The 18097-nt window shown below is 36.9% G+C and overlaps 1 protein-coding gene across 19 annotated transcripts in view; it reads left to right on the top strand.

The window, feature by feature from the left end:
• The first annotated feature begins 2013 nt into the window (after window positions 1-2013).
• Window positions 2014-18097, top strand: part of Wnt6 (Wnt oncogene analog 6) — a 144941-nt gene continuing 128857 nt past the window's right edge. For 2 of the 19 annotated variants that reach the window (XM_073971527.1, XM_073971526.1), the window contains exon 1: window positions 10012-10298. The gene's annotated coding sequence lies outside the window, so the exon portion shown is untranslated. The other 17 variants (XM_073971509.1, XM_073971517.1, XM_073971513.1 and 14 more) reach the window with 17 other exon arrangements.

Below are 18097 nucleotides of genomic sequence, written 5' to 3'. Positions count from 1 at the left end.
TGTGCTCGGTCAGCGCTGTAGCCTAGGACGGAATTCCAAAGCCCATGATGGCCATTGAAGTTTCCTAGCACCAGACGGACATAAAACTCAGAGTACAGCCGTACACATTAAGCAGCTCTACCTCGGCAATACCACACTTTACTGCTACACCCATACATTCCATATACCAATCACTAGAGTAAACCTCAAGCGAGACAGGTCTGAATGGACTGACTGGTGTATTTGGTAAGTCCTATTATTCTGCTTCTTCCTTCCGCAGAACGTTGTTGCAAGCTACAGGTGGCACTGAGCTTTGTTTCCTGGATCGCTGCGACATTGTGTTCTTCCGACTCATAAAGTCCACAATTCTGCTGACCTTATTGCAGAGACCGTTGCAAATGAATTGCAGGAATGATGCATTTTCGGGTCGCTGAACAACATTAGGTGTTAGATGCTGCGTTTTTTGTTGTTGGGGAGACTGCGGGGAAGGCTCGCATTCTGACGACTGTGTCATGTTCTGGCACAGCAAGCATTACATCTCATCATTGTTGACATGTGGCTAATGCGGATCTATCAAACGGATCAGATCCACACTAGCCTGGGCTTCATCTCTATCCCGGCAATGACCAAAAGCGCTCGGAGCAGGCATTCCGGGATAAGTTGCCACCCTCATGTTGATAAAAATTGACAAACACATACCTGTTGAGGTCGAAGATTTGTCCGAGTCCATCCGGTACATATAATCGTCGTATTGAGGATTTCCTCGTCGGTGTCCTTGTTAGCCTAAAAGATGAGATCATGTTGTCAGAAGATATGAAAATGCTCCAGCTAACAAGTAATTTGAGATAATAACTGTTTTTGGGTGGAGCAAACAACAATAAATCGCAAACATTGCTGGAGAACACCACGAACCTTGGTGTTAAAGTCGAACTAGCACAAGAAACTAAAGAGACTAGAAGTATGTGGGGGAGATAAAACGTCCTATTAGGTAAAACCAGTATGATTTGATTTTGGTTTTTCGAATTTTAGAGTTGTGGTCGAAATATTTAATCCAAGGGCGTTTGTGTGCACCCATAAACTAGAAAAACCCACATCTTCTATTTTATAACATAAACGGAATAAAAAATTTCATTTCGTTATTTCTATGTAAAGATTATGTGGTCAGTGAGAACATTTCGGATGTTATAAACATCGAAGAAGCGCTGAGGGCCGAGTCTCATGGGAATATATTCTTTTTTCATGTAACAAAGGAAACCTTCCACCGATTAGCATTTATTGTAATGGATACAAAACATACAAATCCGGCAACTAACTCCACCCTCCCTCCAAAATAATTCGTACAAAATTTTTGTGGTAGGTCAAAATTTGACCATTGGTTTCTATTTTCAAAACATATGCTTGATTTGGCACACACATCGCAGACAAAGACGTAAAAGAAGAAACAGATCTCTCTTTGATAAAAACTCAAAACGTTGGCATCGTGTATGCCCTGAGATGTGATATGATGTTGAAATGACATGAAAATTTACACTGTCCAAATATCAAAAAAAAAAGTAGGAAAACACAAAATAAATTCAAATAGATTTGGGTGTACAATGTGACATACAACGTATATATTTATTTATATTTTGTGGTAGAGTGGAACAAGATCAAGTCAAGATAACTGTCATTTCTTTTGCCAGCGTTTTGTTCTTGTTAAAGCGTTAACATTTCACAGATTTCACACAACTCACGTGCAAACGAGATATAAAATGAGAATGGGAATGAAAATTAAAATGAAAAAACGAACAAAAACAACAAAAATTAAATCAACATTAATAGCAACATCCAAATCAACCAACAGCAGCAGCAACAACAACACCAATGGAGGAGAAAATAAACAATTCCTATTCCCCAGTTTTTGTTATCATCATCAAGATCTGGCCGGGCAGAAAGAAAAAGTACTCAATTTCTTGTTGATATTCTTCTCGTCGAATTAACAGATAAATAGAGTGGAAACCTGGTAGTAAGTAGTAGGTCGGTTGGTCGGGCAGGCGGTTGGACGGACGGACAGATGAGAAAAATCAGATATACGCTCGTTTGGATGGATGGATGGCTGGATGAATGTTCTGCTAGTGGGCTGACTGATGGGTAAAAGTTTATATTTTCGGGCCATGAGGAATTAGTGAGATTTGAAACGTTAAACGGAAAGCACAGCTAAACACCTACTAACGTGAACGTGCGAACCAACAAACGGATGTGGAAGTACCCGTGAAGAAGTGCAGTGTTAATGCATAATTGCAAAAATTTAAAAATATTTTTGTGCTTTGGGAAATGCAAATACAAATGTAGAAATCTGTTACGAGTGTTATCAAGTTGTCCAAAGGTTGACAAGAAAATAAAACAAATTCATGTAAATAAAATAAATAAATGATGGTGATTTAAAACAAAATATAAATTTCTTTTAAGTGTGCAAAAAAGTAATATTTGCAAGAAATCTCCTACGGTTGCTTGTACAGTGAGATTTATTGTGTTAAACTAAATTTAAAATGCTTTCAACTAAATTAAAAAGAAAATGTTGCTAATTTTGCATTTTACGAAGCGGTAACTATACTTCGTCACTACAGTAGGAGTGGAAGAACATAAAATAGTGACACATGTGTCCCTCCCTAACCAATATTGTTTTCAACACGTATAATTTTGAGGGAAAAGGTAACACTAGCATCTTCTAGAACTGGGAATATCAATGGAATCAAAGGTTGTAAACATCGAAGAATAGCGTCCCAGGAAAGCTGATAGGGTATGTTTTAACCATCGTTGACTACTGTGGGTTTTTCCTACATAATTAGACTACCATGTTTAAGGTTTACATAAGGTATGACTGAAAGCAAATTACACTGTGCAACAAAATGGAGCTCAAAGTCTGGGGGGTGGGAAATTCCTTTTGGGGATGAAAGCTCTTGGTGAGTATATACAGAACCCAGAAGGACAGATCCGCCGTGAGTCGAACTTTTAAGATATGGCGTGATGAATATTTTGCTGGAGACGCTATAAGCCCTCAGATATTAGCGTTATATCTTTGTCCGCTGTTGCTTTAGCTTATTTTTGAGATCACATTTCTTCAGCCAAATCAAATGAGGATTATTTTCGTAGAGCATTTTGACCTTCTATCTCCCTTCCTTCAATGTCCGTTTCGTCCTTTATTTTAAGAGCCGCTATAAAAGTACCACAAGATGACGTTTTTCAGCTTCGAAATGTTCTGCAAAAATGTCGCTCAGAAAATTTTAGGTACGGCTTTCATTGACAACAAATCGGTGTTGTCGCGATTTCGTGGTCGTTTTGTGCATTTACCCTGTTTTTGTTCATAAAAATACTATATTTTGTTTTTTGTATATTCGTTACAGAACATACAAAAACACAAAACACAGTTTTTTCTGAGCAAACAGGGGTAAATGTAAAAAATGACTATGAAAACGCGACAAAATTGATTAGTTGTCAATGAGAGCCGTACATAAAATTTTCTGAGCGACATTTTTGCAGAACATTTCGAAGCTGAAAAACGTCATCTTGTGGTACTTTTATAGCGGTTCTTAAAATAAAGGACGAAAAGGACATTGAAGGAAGGAAGGTATAAGGTCGAAGTGCTCTACGAAAATAATCCTCATTTGATTTGGCTGAAGAAATGTGATCTCAAAAATAAGCTAAAGCAACAGCGGACAAAGATATAACGCTAATATCTGAGGGCTTATAGCGTCTCCAGCAAAATATCCATCACGCCATATCTCAAAAGTTCGACTCACGGCGGATCTGTCCTTCTGGGTTCTGTATATACTCACCAAGAGCATTCATCCCCAAAAGGAATTTTCCACCCCCCAAAATTTCGGTTCACAGTGTTATTGCCACCAAGTCCTTTCTCCAGTAAAAACATGCAACAGAATATAAAATGTTCGGAACTCTCGATAAACTTAAGAACCTTAAAAAAACAACACCCTCACTATAATCTAACGATTTTGACAGCATAAAAGTCTTATCTCTAGGAACTTGAAATTATAAAAAGACATATTGAATATTTTTAACTGCATGTTTTGGTAGAAGTAGGTGGTTTTAATAGCTGTCGTCCCAGAGATGACATTTTTTTGCAATTTTGGAAAATACGTAATTTCTGCAAATTTTTGTTGAAAGAAATAGCTATTTCTCGGAAACTATAACAATTATATTGTTCATTGTTTTTTAGGTATGTAGGATTGATTGTTTTAAAAATGGTTTCACCGTTTCGTTTACACGAAATTAGCTATTATATTTTCCCTCAGTTGAAGTTCAATTTTTAATGGACCATAACTTTTAAGGAACATCCGTTTTCACAAAATGGTGCCCGATGATATGCTCTTTCAGCCCACGTATACTTTTGTACCCGCCCAGTTCCTTCCATTCAAGAGTTTTTAAATTTTTTTGAAATTACATGGATACAAATTTGTGAGTTTTTCCATACCGTTCCCCATAAAAATTATACGTTTTTATACAAATGGACATTTGTTTAAATATATTCGTTTTTATAAGAGTTATATGAGTTTTATGAAAATCCAAGGAGTGTATTTTTTTTAATTTTAGAAACAATTTAAATTAAAAAAAAAAAATAAAAAAAATTAAAAAATTGTTTTCCATTTTTTCATTTGTTGTATTTTTATAGTTTGCTTGAAATAATTTAATAATATCTTCCAAAGTAACATAGTTTTGACCAGGAAAAAACTATTCTGAACCACTGTGCTACGTTAAAATTGGTTTTGCTACAATAGTCAAAAAAGACAGCTCTGCAAATTTTAAGGTGACCAAGAAGGCTTTGAAAATAGAATCAGTTTTTAACGAATATTGCAACAATTTTGAAAGTGTTTATTTATGTCTATTTATATATTGATTTTTTTTCAAATGTGTGTGTGTACCCGAACAATTTTGTTTTATATACAAGCGAATCAGTACCTAATTCATTCACCTTGAAAAATACTGACATTTTATAAATGGTTGGATTTGGCCTTTCTGGAATGAATTGTCACTTTGAAACGTAATCAAAATACTTAAAACCTGAAGGGGCTTATCAAATGTCCTGAAATGATCAACACGATTTCTTCAGCTTCAACTTTTTTCATTTAATCCAGAAATCCTAAAACGATAATATTATGTCAATCAATGACATAAGAATCGAGTAGACTCGTCTCTCTAAAATATATCCCTGAAGATGATTACCGATGGTAATCGAAATATCGGTTAATAAAGATTTAAAGCTATAAAAACTTCGTTTTTAATGACCTAAAGCCAAACAATAACAAAAACCAAAAAAAAAAAAAAAAAAAAAAACAAGTAAAAAAGTATCAAAAATTTTGCGGGGATATCGATAGATAGGCCTTTTTTTATCACACTAGCCTGCGAAAGACATTCGTTAATATACTCGGTTCGAGCCTTCCAGGCACTACATATGGTGCCATAGAGGTTTTTACAACTTTCTCAAGAAGTATGGACTTGCCCCTGAAAAAAACTTTTACTGCCGTTATTGAGACAGCGAATGCAAGTTGCTTCAACAAAAATTAAAGTGATTCGAGAGCAGGTCTTAAAGTGAATTTATCCAAAATTTTGTGTGGTACCCGAAGGGGTGGCCAACTATAGTTCATATTCGAACCTGATCTATATTTGGTAGATGTTTTAGGATGTGTAAAGTGTGGATATGACTTATCTTCGAGCTTAAACTAAGTTTGCACAAAATATTACAAAGACCAAATTGTGGACCGAATCGGCAGATCCGTTCGAGAGCTATCTTGCGCTCCAACCACTACACACGGTGTCATAGGTCTTTTATGTACCTTTCAGGCTATTTCTCAGGAAGTATGGACTTTCCCCTGATGAAGATTATTGACAACGCCAACTCCTTTTATATTTGGCCACCGTTTATTTGTACTCGCGACATAGTGCCGCGTTTTTTGAGGTTATGCGCCATTGTCTTGGAAACTATGGACTTGCCCTCGAAAAATATTACAATGACGTAGCAGGGGGCCGCACGAACATCCTGTTACATAACGATTCGTGAGGTGTCACTAAACTGCACTTATTTCAAATTTTGTGTGGGAGGTACCTGAAGGAGTGGACCGATATAATCCATATTCGAACCTGATGTATGCCAAGAGGTAGTATTACCATATGCGAAGTTTGGTTCAATTCGGTTACTTCCTTCGAGAGTTATCGTGCGCACAAGTTTCGCCACAATTTTTTAACATTTGTGGGGGAGGTACCTGAAGGAGTGGACCTATATGGCCCATCTTCGAACTTAAATCAAATCTGGACAAAATATTTCGATACCCAAAATTTTAACCGAATCGATTGATACGTTCAGAGTTATCGTGCGCACCAGCCAGCCAGACAGACGGACGAACATTGCTAGATATACTCATAATTGTCTAAAACGAATAACGTACAAACGTACTTGGGGTTTAAAACCATTATTTCGATGAGGCACATTTTTGGTCGTATCAAAGTGTAAATACCCTCTTTGGCCTAAAGGCTGAGGGTATAAAAATAAATTAAATGATATGAGCTCTCAATTCAAAAGATTAGTATTCGATGTTGTCGAAAATTTGCATATCGTAATAATTCGTCCAAGCGTTGAACATGTTGAAAAATGTCTATATCGTTATACTCTTTCTGGTAGCTCTGCCACAAAAGTTTAACAATTTCTCTTAACTGCAGTTCAAGGTCAGGTCTACGGTCAAGTACGTTTTTTTTGTTAAATCAGATAGATATAAAAGTATAGTTTTTGATGAAGTAAGGCCAAACCTTTTTAAAATTTTCAAAAACACAAAAAATGTATCCGGTTTTTTCGGTGGAATAACTGGTTCTAATACCACCCCCAACAAACGCCAAAAACTTTGTTTAAGATTGGACTTCGATCAGTTAGAAAGTTTGTACCGCTTATAGTTCTTGTCGTCGCAGTTTTTCGCAGATACATTAGGTTTTGGTGGTATAGGATCTATTCACCACTCCTGCTATTTCCTATTTTTCACAGTTATAGACTGAGTGTATAGATCTGTCGTCTAAGTGGACAGGTTCTTTTTTGCTTGTTATATCCTCAGGCTTTACGTCATGGAGAGCATTTACACTTCATCACGATCCGAAATTTGCCTCCCCGAAATAATGGCTTTAGTTCCAGCATATATTAAAGCCAAATCAGTTTCAGTTAATTTCAAGTCAATCATGTCATCCGTTAGTCTGACTGCTGGTTAACACGATAACTCCCGAAAGCATTATACATTTCGTCCAAACTTGGCACATCGTAATATTTTTCCAAACTTAGATCAAGTAGAAAGTACTATATCGGTGCACTCATTGGTGTTTATTCTGCACAAAATTTCAATAATTATTAAATAATATAAGTAAAATAACATAATTTGTTTCTTGGGCAAGTCCTTGATTTTTGATATTGAATGGTTGACCATAAGCTCGAAAAACCGTGCCAGAACCAACTGCGGTGTCTGATGAGCATGATGATTTACGAACTGAGTATCCGATTTGGCCGAAACTTTGCACATTGTAAAATTTCTTCTAAGCGTATATCTAACTCCAGGAAAGTGTTGAAATGTTCCCTTAAGTCTTGTTTAGGGGCTCTTCATAATTGATAGTTTTGGAATGTTGACATAACGGTACAAAAGCTCTAAAAATGCGACCTGTACGTTGCAAACTAAAATGATTGGTGGGCATGGAAGATATCAAATAAAGTGAATCCCAAATTCCTATCAGATAAATTAACCTCAAAAGGTTAACAATTTTGGGCTTTAATCCCTTTAAGCTCACTTCTTATATAAATTATTAATTTCTATGACGGGTAATTTTTTTAATCATGATTACTATAAATACTTCCCGAGATATGGCCCCCAAAAAGTCCCAATACTTCTAACAACTTCAACACAAAACAGGAGTTAAGTCCGTGGTTTTCCGTAGGTCGTCTTTGTGATTTTTATTACAACGGTATAATTTCTTTGTTTTTTTTTCAGTTACTGTTATCGAACCCCACCAGAATGCAAAAACTTTTCTGCAAGTGATGTCGCAAGACGCGCCGCTTAATTTTTGTTTTTATACCCTCAGCATTTATGCTAACGAGGGTATATACACATTCATACGGGCAAAAGGTGCCTCATCGAAATAATGGGGTTAGACCCTAAGTATGTTTGGACGAAATGTGTTTCAGACAATTTGGAGTCGATTGAGCAATGTCCGTCCGTCTGCCTGGATAGCTGGAGCGCACGTCAAAATTGAAAAAAACTCATCAGTGGACTAAGAAAATATCTCATATTAAATTGTAAAGATATCCGAATGAAATGAGATGCTTTAAGCCGAATCGACGAAACATATATGTATGCTGGGGCTATATCCAAACCTGAACCGATATGGTATTTCATGTGAATAAAAAACATTTTACATGTCCATTATTCTGTATTCTCCGTTTTTTCTAATTTTGGATACCATGTTTTTAGATATCATTTTCAAATTGTATTTTCATAGGAGTCTTGGCCTAGCCTTAGTGTGTATACCGTCAAATGGCTCGTATTTATTGACCTTTCTCTCGGAGACATATTTATCCATTCTATTGACGTGACCTGGCAGTAGCTTTGTACGTATACGTATTAATGGCTTTTAGAGTGTGATTTTTGTTCGACGAGAGGTTTTGCTTTCAAACTGTTTACTTAGACCAAAGTAAAATCTGTTAGGCAATATTATTCTTCTTGTTATTACGAAACTGGTGTTTTGATTGTTTTATTTATGGCGGTATCGAGGTATATACATTCAAATTTGAATTTTTCAATATCCTGAGTTGGTATCATTTACAGCCAGTAGTGGAATTCTGTAACTTTTTTTTTGCCGTTACTGACAAAAATCGGTAATTATGTCAAAAATGACTATAAAAACGCGACAAAATCGATTAGTTGTCAATGAGATCCGTACCTAAAAATTTCTGAGCGACATTTTTGCAGAACATTTCGAAGCTGAAAACGTCATCTTGTGGTACTTTTATACCTGCTCTTAAAATAAAGGACGAAAAGGACATTGAAGGAAGCGAGTTAGAAGGTCGAAGTGCTCTACGAAAATAATCCTCATTCGATTCGACTGAAGACATGTCATCTCAAAAATAAGCTAGAGCAACAGTGAACAAAGATATAACGTTAATTCCTGATGGCATACAGGGTCTCTAGCAAAAACTTCATCACGCCATAACGCGAAAGTCGACACACGGCGGATCTGTCCTTTGGGGTTCTCAATATACTCACCAATGCCTTTCTTCCACAACAGGAATTTTCCGTGTCCCAGACTTTCACCTCCATTTTGTTGCACAGTGTAATTCGAATATCATTCTTTTGATTTTTATTCAATCCTGGATCATGGATCGATTCGATTAAATTACCCATGCGACTGTAGCGTCACCCGACTACCTTTGCACTTAGTAGTACCCAAATGCATAATCAGTCTTCTAATCCTTTCAACCTCATAACAGATGGGTGTTTTTTTCGGATGTGGCTACTTTCCTTTAGCACTTAATTGACAAGAACATCACACTTATAACATCAAAGAAAATAACAACAAAAAACACTGTAATTGTTGGTCTGTGTAATCAAAGCGGCGTTAAACTTGGCGGCATTCGCAGTGGCAAAAATTTGTGTGCGCTAAAAAAACGCCTCATTTGAGATTAATTAACAAACAGAAACAAAGTGAAAAGATACAAGAGAGATACAATTCATAAACATACAAATGTAATTATCATCATCATAATGATGATCACTGCTGATGATGATTGTGATCATTAGAATTGTGAGAGGTTTAATGAAGATTATGAATATAATTACGATCATGATATGATAATCATCATTATGATCAAAATACTTATAATGCAATTAATTATTGCAATTGTGGTGCTGATTATGATGATGATCATCATCGTTATGCCGTTTGATTCGAACCAAAATGAGAGCAACCATTGCCAGTTGTGTGGGGTAGCCCATGGGAAAAACGAACATTGCGAATAGTCAGTCAACGCGTTCACATTTTGGTGGAAGCAACAAATCGCCCACCTCGCCTTGCAACAAAAACGGGAAAAACGCTTTTTTCAATTTAATGAATGAGATTTTCATTAGAATTTGTACTTTCGTGGGCATTACGTGCGTTAGGTGCCGGTGGTGGCCGTTTGCCAATACTTAGCAGCATTAGAATGCTGATCAAATGCCTAACTCTACGCCTTAATTTAAAGTGAGTTTATCGATCGAAGAGCGTTTCGATTTGTTTGCGGTAAACGAAATGTGTTTGCGTGTGAGGTGAGAGTGTTCGGTTGTTTGTTTTTTTGGAATACAACATCATTATGTTTATTTAATTGTTTTTGTGTTCAAGATAATCATCATCATCATTACCATTGACGTTCAAATCAATAATACATAACCTAGTTATTATGATGACGCTGATGATGGTGATCATCGACGATATCGATCGGCTATTATCAATGAGTGCAAACAACAAAGTTAATGGTGACGTTAAGGGGCGGTCGCCAACGCCGATTCTGTGGCGGCTTGCTTTTTTGTTGTTCATTTCATTCTCATCGCCGCTTGCTGAGTGTGACCGAGTATTGATTGTGTTGTTGGTGCTGTTGTTGTGCATGTGTTGCTGGGTTTTCCGTTTGTTTTATTATTATTTGGGATTTGATTTTTTGTCGATATGCTGCTGCTGTTGTTGTTGTGTGAATTTACCTGTAAGATTTTGCTGATAGCAATCAAAGTGGTTCGTTCCGTTCCGTTCGTCAGTCCGTCCATCTGTTGTTCGGTTTGTGCATCAACAACATAGCCACACCATCGCCACATCGGTCCAAGCGTTTAGCTCTAACAAAGTTCAGTTCATCGTGGTTGATGCTCGTGGTCAAGTGCATGTCCGTTGGCGTTCGTAATAGCAAAACAAAAAAGAAAAATAAAAGTGTTTCAATTTTCGTCTTCTCGTACGCTCAAAAGATATATCCACAAGGAAAAACAACATCAATATAAACAAGTGACTGTTTTGGTGTTTTTTTTTTCTTTCGTTTCAATTAATGGCCAAAAGCCAGAGTTTCATTTAAACCACATTAAATTGAATTTTTCACGCTGGAAATTAAATAAAATAAAAATCATAGCTGGAACAATAACAGCACCCAACACAGACATTCAGTCATTCCTCCCTCCAATACCAGAGGCTGTATGATGTTGACTTTGTGCGCTGCAAAGTAAGCTGCAGTTCTGACTTAAACAACCACCATTTTTCCCAGCCATCATTGTACGTCAAACTAAGCAACAAAAGCGTATTAAGATGTAAAACAAGTACAAAAAGGACAAAAGTTAAATGAAGGCGATTATTTTATACCCTACACCAAATGTAGTTGATGTGGTTCTGAACGCATATAGACGCATACAATTGAGCAAATTTAAACAAAATTGTTGAATTAATGTGGAACGGAGGACATATAAAGTGCACCCAAGCAATTATAGGTAAAATTCGCTGAGCTATCCCATCTGATGGTACTTTTTGTGTAGTCCCTATTAAAACCTGATCTATGTCTCGCAGAAATATTACGATGTATAAAGCATGGTCCAAATCGAAAAGTTTTAAACTTTTGTGTAAGAGGTAAACGAAGGAGTGAACTGATATGCCTCATCTTTAAACTTAAACTAAGTTGGAACTAAGTTGATCCTTTTAAAAGTTATCGTGCGTTCCAGTCAGACAGACAGACAAACAATGCTAAATCAACTCCAATTTCCCTGAAACTGATTTCGTTCAAACACATTTGGGGTCTAAACCCGCATTTTGGCCGTGTGAAAGTATATAGCCTCGTTAGTCTAAAGACTGAGGGTATTTGCTGTCAACAGGGAACCCGACAATCCAAATTACAGCTGATTGAGATAGACCCATAAACTATCCAAATTACAGTATTTCGGACCTTAAAAATAAGTGAAACCGGGAGGCACCGTTATATGGGGGCTATGGCTTTCTTACTTACTTAGATGGCCCTCTAGAGAACATTTGCTTTATAAGTCAAACTAAGAAAAGATTTCCAGTTCTCTCTTTATGTTAATGGCATGGGCTAGCAAACGCAATCATTCTATCTCGATACATTAAACTGTACTGATGTCGTTATATAGCCGATACTGCTCGTAGTTTATACGACGCACAGTGGTTCAGAATGGTTTTTTCCTTGTCAAAATTCTGTAATTTTTGAACGGTTAGAGATATTTTCATAATTCTTTTTTGTTAGACAGAAACACAATCAGCTTTCGAACGAATTACAGGCGGTCAAATTCGGTCTGGCAGTTGCAGAGAAATTCAAGGTCAAAGTTAAACTTTTGAGTTCTTTAAACTATTTTTCATCAAAATATGAGTGTTCTTGTGATTTTTATATATTCCTATGTATTAAAGATGGTCAAACACCAACAAAAAAACAATAAAAATACCAAAAAAAAATTAAAAAAAAAATCGAAAAAAATTTTTTTTTCAAAAATTTGTAAAAAAAAAAATTACAAAAAAATTTAAATTTTTTCAAAAATTAAAAAATACTCCTTGGGGTTTTATACAACTTATATAACTCGTATAAAAACTCATATACTCAAAAAAAATGTTAATTGGCATCAAAAAGCTGTAATTCATAGGGAAACAGTATAGAAAAACACACAATTTTACCCATGTAATTTCAATAAATTGAGAAATGTGTTAAACGGACGGAACGGGACGGGTACAAAAGTGGGCTGAAAAGGAGACTCTCGGGAATATTTCAGTGAAAACAGAACTTTGTTCCATGTTGTTCCACAAAAGTTCTAGTCCACTAAATTTGGAATTTCATAAAAGTTAGTACCTAAGGAAAAATAAAATAGTTCATTTTGTGTAAATACTACGGCGATTTAATAAAACTATTTTTAAATACCACAATCTTACCTACCTTACATAAAAAGCAATTAACACAATATATGTTATAGTTTCCGAGAAATAGCTACATCTTTCTCCAGAAATTTGCACAAATTACCTATTTTCCAAAAATGGGGAAAATGTTCGTCTTTAGGGGCATACCTTAAAATATTTTGACCTAATTTTTTGATTTCCTTAGTTTCAATATGTTTACTATCGAATCCCATATAGAAATTAAATATCTTTGACAAAACAAAATTTTGATTTTTAGCCAGGAAAATCGATTCCTGAACCATTGTGCGACGTCGATATTCACGGTCACCGGATATTGACCCGTACATCCTTCGAAGAATTTTTCTCTTAAACACACCAAACACAGCTTTATCTTTCTGCGTAAGTATCCTGGCTTTCGGAACCATAAATTAGCAAGTTTAGTATCAGTGTTTTGTAAAGTGATATTTTTGTTTGACGAAATATGGCGTTGACTTCTTACTTAAGTCGAAGTAGTCTCTGTTGTTTCTTTTTCTTATTCCACAACTGATGTTGTTTGCTATGGTTATGGCGGTGCCGAGGCAGACTAAAGGTAGAGTTACATTAGGCAAATATTTGCTTCAACGACCGGGAGTGTGCGCTTACTAAAAGCAAGTGAGCGTAAATTCAATGTATTATTAACACTCACTTGATCTCAGTAAGCGCACAATGCCGGTCGCTGGAGCAAATATTTGCCTAATGTGACCTTACCTTAAGTCTTTAACTACGTCAAAATTATAGGTGCCAACTTTCACAGTTGGTCCGAGTTCAATTTCTTCCATTTGATCTTGTCGCCGTATACTGCCAGATTAACTTTAACAGATTCTCCTTCGATCTTCTTAAAGCTATCACTTACTTTTTTTTACTGATCGACCAATGATGTCAATGTCGTCAGCATAACATGTGGCTATTGGTGTTTATTGTGCCATTTCTGTTGACGTTTGCACCTCGCAAAACCTTTTCCAGCAGGGTGTTAAAGGTATCACAAGGAAGACTGCCTCCTGTCGGAAACATCTTTTGGTGCGAAACTGTTCGGAGAGGTTCTTTCCTATTTTAACTGTGGACCGGGTATAAGTTGGTGTCATCTTACAAATCCTAATGAGTTTTGGGGGAATACCAAATTTGGACATGGGTTGGAATAACTTTGAATGTATAGGACTGTCGAAAACTGCTTTATAAGCGACAAAGAGGCGGTAGGTGTCAATGTGCTTCTCTTGGGTCTTCTCCCGGATTCGAAGCAGGGTAAATATCTGGTCAATTGTGTACTTACCAAGTCTAAAGCCGCATTGGTGTGACCCAATTACGTCGCTGACCATAAGCTTTAGTCGTTCACACAGTATTCCTGACACTATCTTTGAGCAATATGAATCAGACTTATGCCCTTTGAATACTCGGCTGTTAAGCCATCGGCTCCTGCTGTCTTATTATTCTTCAACCGGTTTATTGCTGTCTTTATCTTATCTTGGCCGGGCGGTATACATTCAATACCATCTTCTGGGATTGGATCTGTGGTATCTTCTTCGTCTTGAAAAAATGTTCCTTCCATATTCTCAGCACACTATTTGTATCCGTTAACAGATTGCCTTGTTCGTCTCTACGGAAGGATGTGCATGTACCAAGGCCTTTGTTACAATTTTGCGACACCATTCTCACCCGCGTAATCTCGATTTGTTCTCATTCCCACTTTTGCATTTCTCTTTTTTTCATGCGGAAAATATGTTTCTGCTCTCTCCTTTGCTCCCGATACCTTTCTCGTGCGTTACGTGTTGTTACCGATTACAGAGTTGCCCTATATACCGCATTCACTACTGGTCAAACAATGTATTCCTCTGTGGCGGCATTCGATATCTAAGTATGGATTTTTTTGACTGTTGCATGTAGTGGGTAATGTATTGCCACTGAATTGATGTGTTGTCGGAACCAGGAGTGCTTTAAATAAGCGCAGTTGGGCCAGTTGAGTGAAATGTGCTGTCACTATCTTTGTGATTGCAACTTATCGATGTCCAACTACCTCTTAATCGAGCATGTACCTTTGCCTTATGAATGTCGAGATATTTAAATCTGGTCCTGCCAACAGTCATTTTTCAGCCTCATTCCTTTGTCAAATGTTTCACTGTGGAGACTGAAATCACCGACTGTTGGTCAAAAGCCGATACGTAGCCAGAAATGCATCTCGACAACATTCAAATTTTGACCTTTGGCCAAACTTAATATAAGTTCGAAAACTTGTGCTCACTGTAACTCTCGAAGACAGTAACCGATTGGGTCTATACTTTACATATCGTAAAATTTCTGTCAGACATAGATGAGGTTACAATATACTATATCGGTGCACTCCCACGGGTAACTCAAACACAAAATTTCGGAAAAGTGCAGTTTAAAACCTTCGTTGGAATCCCTTTGATTTTTGTTGTAAAAACTTTTAATTGTCGCCCTCATTACAAAGGTACAGGGGCAAATCCACACTTCCTGATAAAATGCCGCGAAAGCTGTATAAAGCCCAGTGGCACCATGGGTAGTAGCTGGAGCTCACAATAACTCTCGAACGGATCAGCTGATTCGGTCCTAAATTTGGACTTCATTATATTTTCTCCAAACTTATTTTAAGTTCATAGGTGACCCAAATCCGCACACTCCTTCAGGTAACTCCCCCACAAAAGTTCAACAATTTTCCGTGAAATGATGCGCATGATAATTCTTGTAGGCAGTAACCGATTTGGTATATGCATTGTACATCGAAATATTTCTACGAGACATAGGTCAGATTTAAATACGGGCAATATATGTTATCTCCTGCGGGTAGCTCCCACACACCATTTCGGAAAAGTATAGCTGCAGCAACTTGTATTCGCTGCAAGATACAAGTTTTTCAGGGGCAAGTTAATATTTCCTGAGAAAATGACCCGAAAGTTGTAAAAAACCATACGGCACCATGTTTAATGGGAACAGCAGAATGGATCAAAATTTGGCCTTCGAAATACTTTTTGTCCAAATTTAGTTTGAGTTTAAATACCTATATGGCCCGGTCCACTCCTTCCGGACGGATCCACTGATTCGGTCCAAAATTTGGCTTTCGTAATATTTTGTCCAAACATAGTTTAAGGGGTTATGGCCACTTATTGAGCACGAAAAATGGAATTTTTTATGAATTTTTTACAAGAAATCTACCAAATTTTTTCAGAATATTTTGTTCTCATCTGATAGATCACATCCTGAGCTGCTTTCGGAATTTTTGTATTGAAAAATATTACACAATGTTCTGACAAATGGCCGCCTACGAAACATTGTTTTTCCTATAGCAGTTTGCCGTGCCCACTGTAGCTCGAGAACGAATAAACCGATCAGCATATGCTATTGTGGGATCATTAAGAACCTAATAATATTGTACTTAAGTGAAACGGAATTCGAAAATATCAATTTTTAAAAATATTGTGTACTGTCGAAGTCAAAATTTCGATTTTAACTAAAATAATGATAATTTTTCCGCCATAAATCCGCCAATTTTTTTTTAAGTCTCTCGCTTTTTTTTATGTGTATAACCTATACACCGGTACAAATTTCATCAGGGGAAGTTCATACTTGCTGAGAAATTAGCCTGAAAGCTGCAAAAAAACCCCTATGACACAGTGTGTAGTGGTTGGAGCGCAAGATAACTATCTAACGGATATGCCGATTGGATCCAAAATTTGGCATTCGTAATTTCGCATTTATGCTAACGAGGGTATATATACTCTTTGATGCGACCAAAAATGTGCCTCATCGAAATAAAGGTTTTAGACCCCAAGTATGTTTGGACTCTCTGATCATTTTTATATAGTTTTCAGCTGGTTGCCCTTGCCCTTTACAACGGGACCATTTTTTTTCGGGGGCAAGTCCATACTTCCTGAGATAATGGCCTAAAAACTCCAAGAAACCTGTCGGCAGCAACTAAAATGCCAAATCCTGAAGATGACTCTCGCAGGGAGTTTCTGATTGCTTGAAACTTTGAACATAGTATTATTTCATCCAGTCATGTATCAGGTTGAAACATGGAGTATATCGGCCCCGTCTTTCGGGTACCTCCCACAAAATTTGGAAAAAATGGAGTTTGAGGACTCTTCTGTCCAAATTGTTTACAGAAGGTTTTTTCACGGTTCCAACGGTTCCTATTTTCCGGAGTAAGCTCCTACTTCTAGAGATAATGGCCCAAAAGGTCAAAATACCCTGCCGACACATACTAAAACTGCTAGTGTTCAGGATAACTCTCAAACTTTTCAAAAATATCTTCCATCTTAAACTTGTGATTAAACTTTTTTTTGTGGTCGGAGGCTGAGGGTATATCTCCGTCAGCCCAGATGACTGATACTTTTTTACTTGTTTGTCCAAACTTAGTTTAAGTTTGAAGATAAGCCATATATGTCCACTCCTTCAGGTACCTCTCGTACAAAAGTTCAAAAATGTTCGGAAAAATTGTGCGCACGATAACTCTTGAAACTCCAAAAATATCTTCCAGATGTATATCAGATTTAAATATGGATTATATTTGTCCACTCCTTCGGCTACCTCCCTGCTATAGAATCACTTTGGTTTTTGTTGAAACAACTTGCATTCGCTGCCTCCGCTACGACGAAAATTTGTCCACACTTAGTTTTAGATCGCAGATATGCAATACCGGTCCTCAACTTCCAGTACTTTCACCCAATATTTAGAAATATTCACTAAAATGGTATGCAAGATGTCTCTTAAACGGGGCAACCAATTTGGTCCAAACTTTGGATCTCCTTATATTTTGTTCTAAAATAGACAATATCGATCCTCTTCTTATGGTACCTTCCCCACAAAAGTTCATTATTTGTGTCTAAGTGCAGTTTAGGGTCTGTTCGAAGATCCTTTGGAAATGTATACCGATGCTGTTCGTTGTGGTCCTGTTTACAGCGATATTATGTTTTTCGTGGTTAAATCCATGCTGCCTGGAGTAGTGGTGCAAAAGCTCTAAGTTATACGGTGATCAATTGTAATGACGGGTGTGCTCAATATCTGCCGAAAAAAATTACTTCCAAAATGGACTATGTTGATCCATTCCTTTAGGTACTTCCTCCGCAACACTTTGTCTAAAAGGTCTAAAAAAATCTGAAACACCTCTAATACATGATTATTGAGGGAAAGGATTTTGGTTGCGTAGCCGGTATTC

Source organism: Musca autumnalis, unplaced genomic scaffold (assembly GCF_047663935.1).
Source record: "Musca autumnalis isolate F117 unplaced genomic scaffold, ASM4766393v1 scaffold_2, whole genome shotgun sequence".
Taxonomy (NCBI): Eukaryota; Metazoa; Arthropoda; class Insecta; order Diptera; family Muscidae; genus Musca; species Musca autumnalis.
This window is presented reverse-complemented; position numbering and strand designations above follow the sequence as displayed.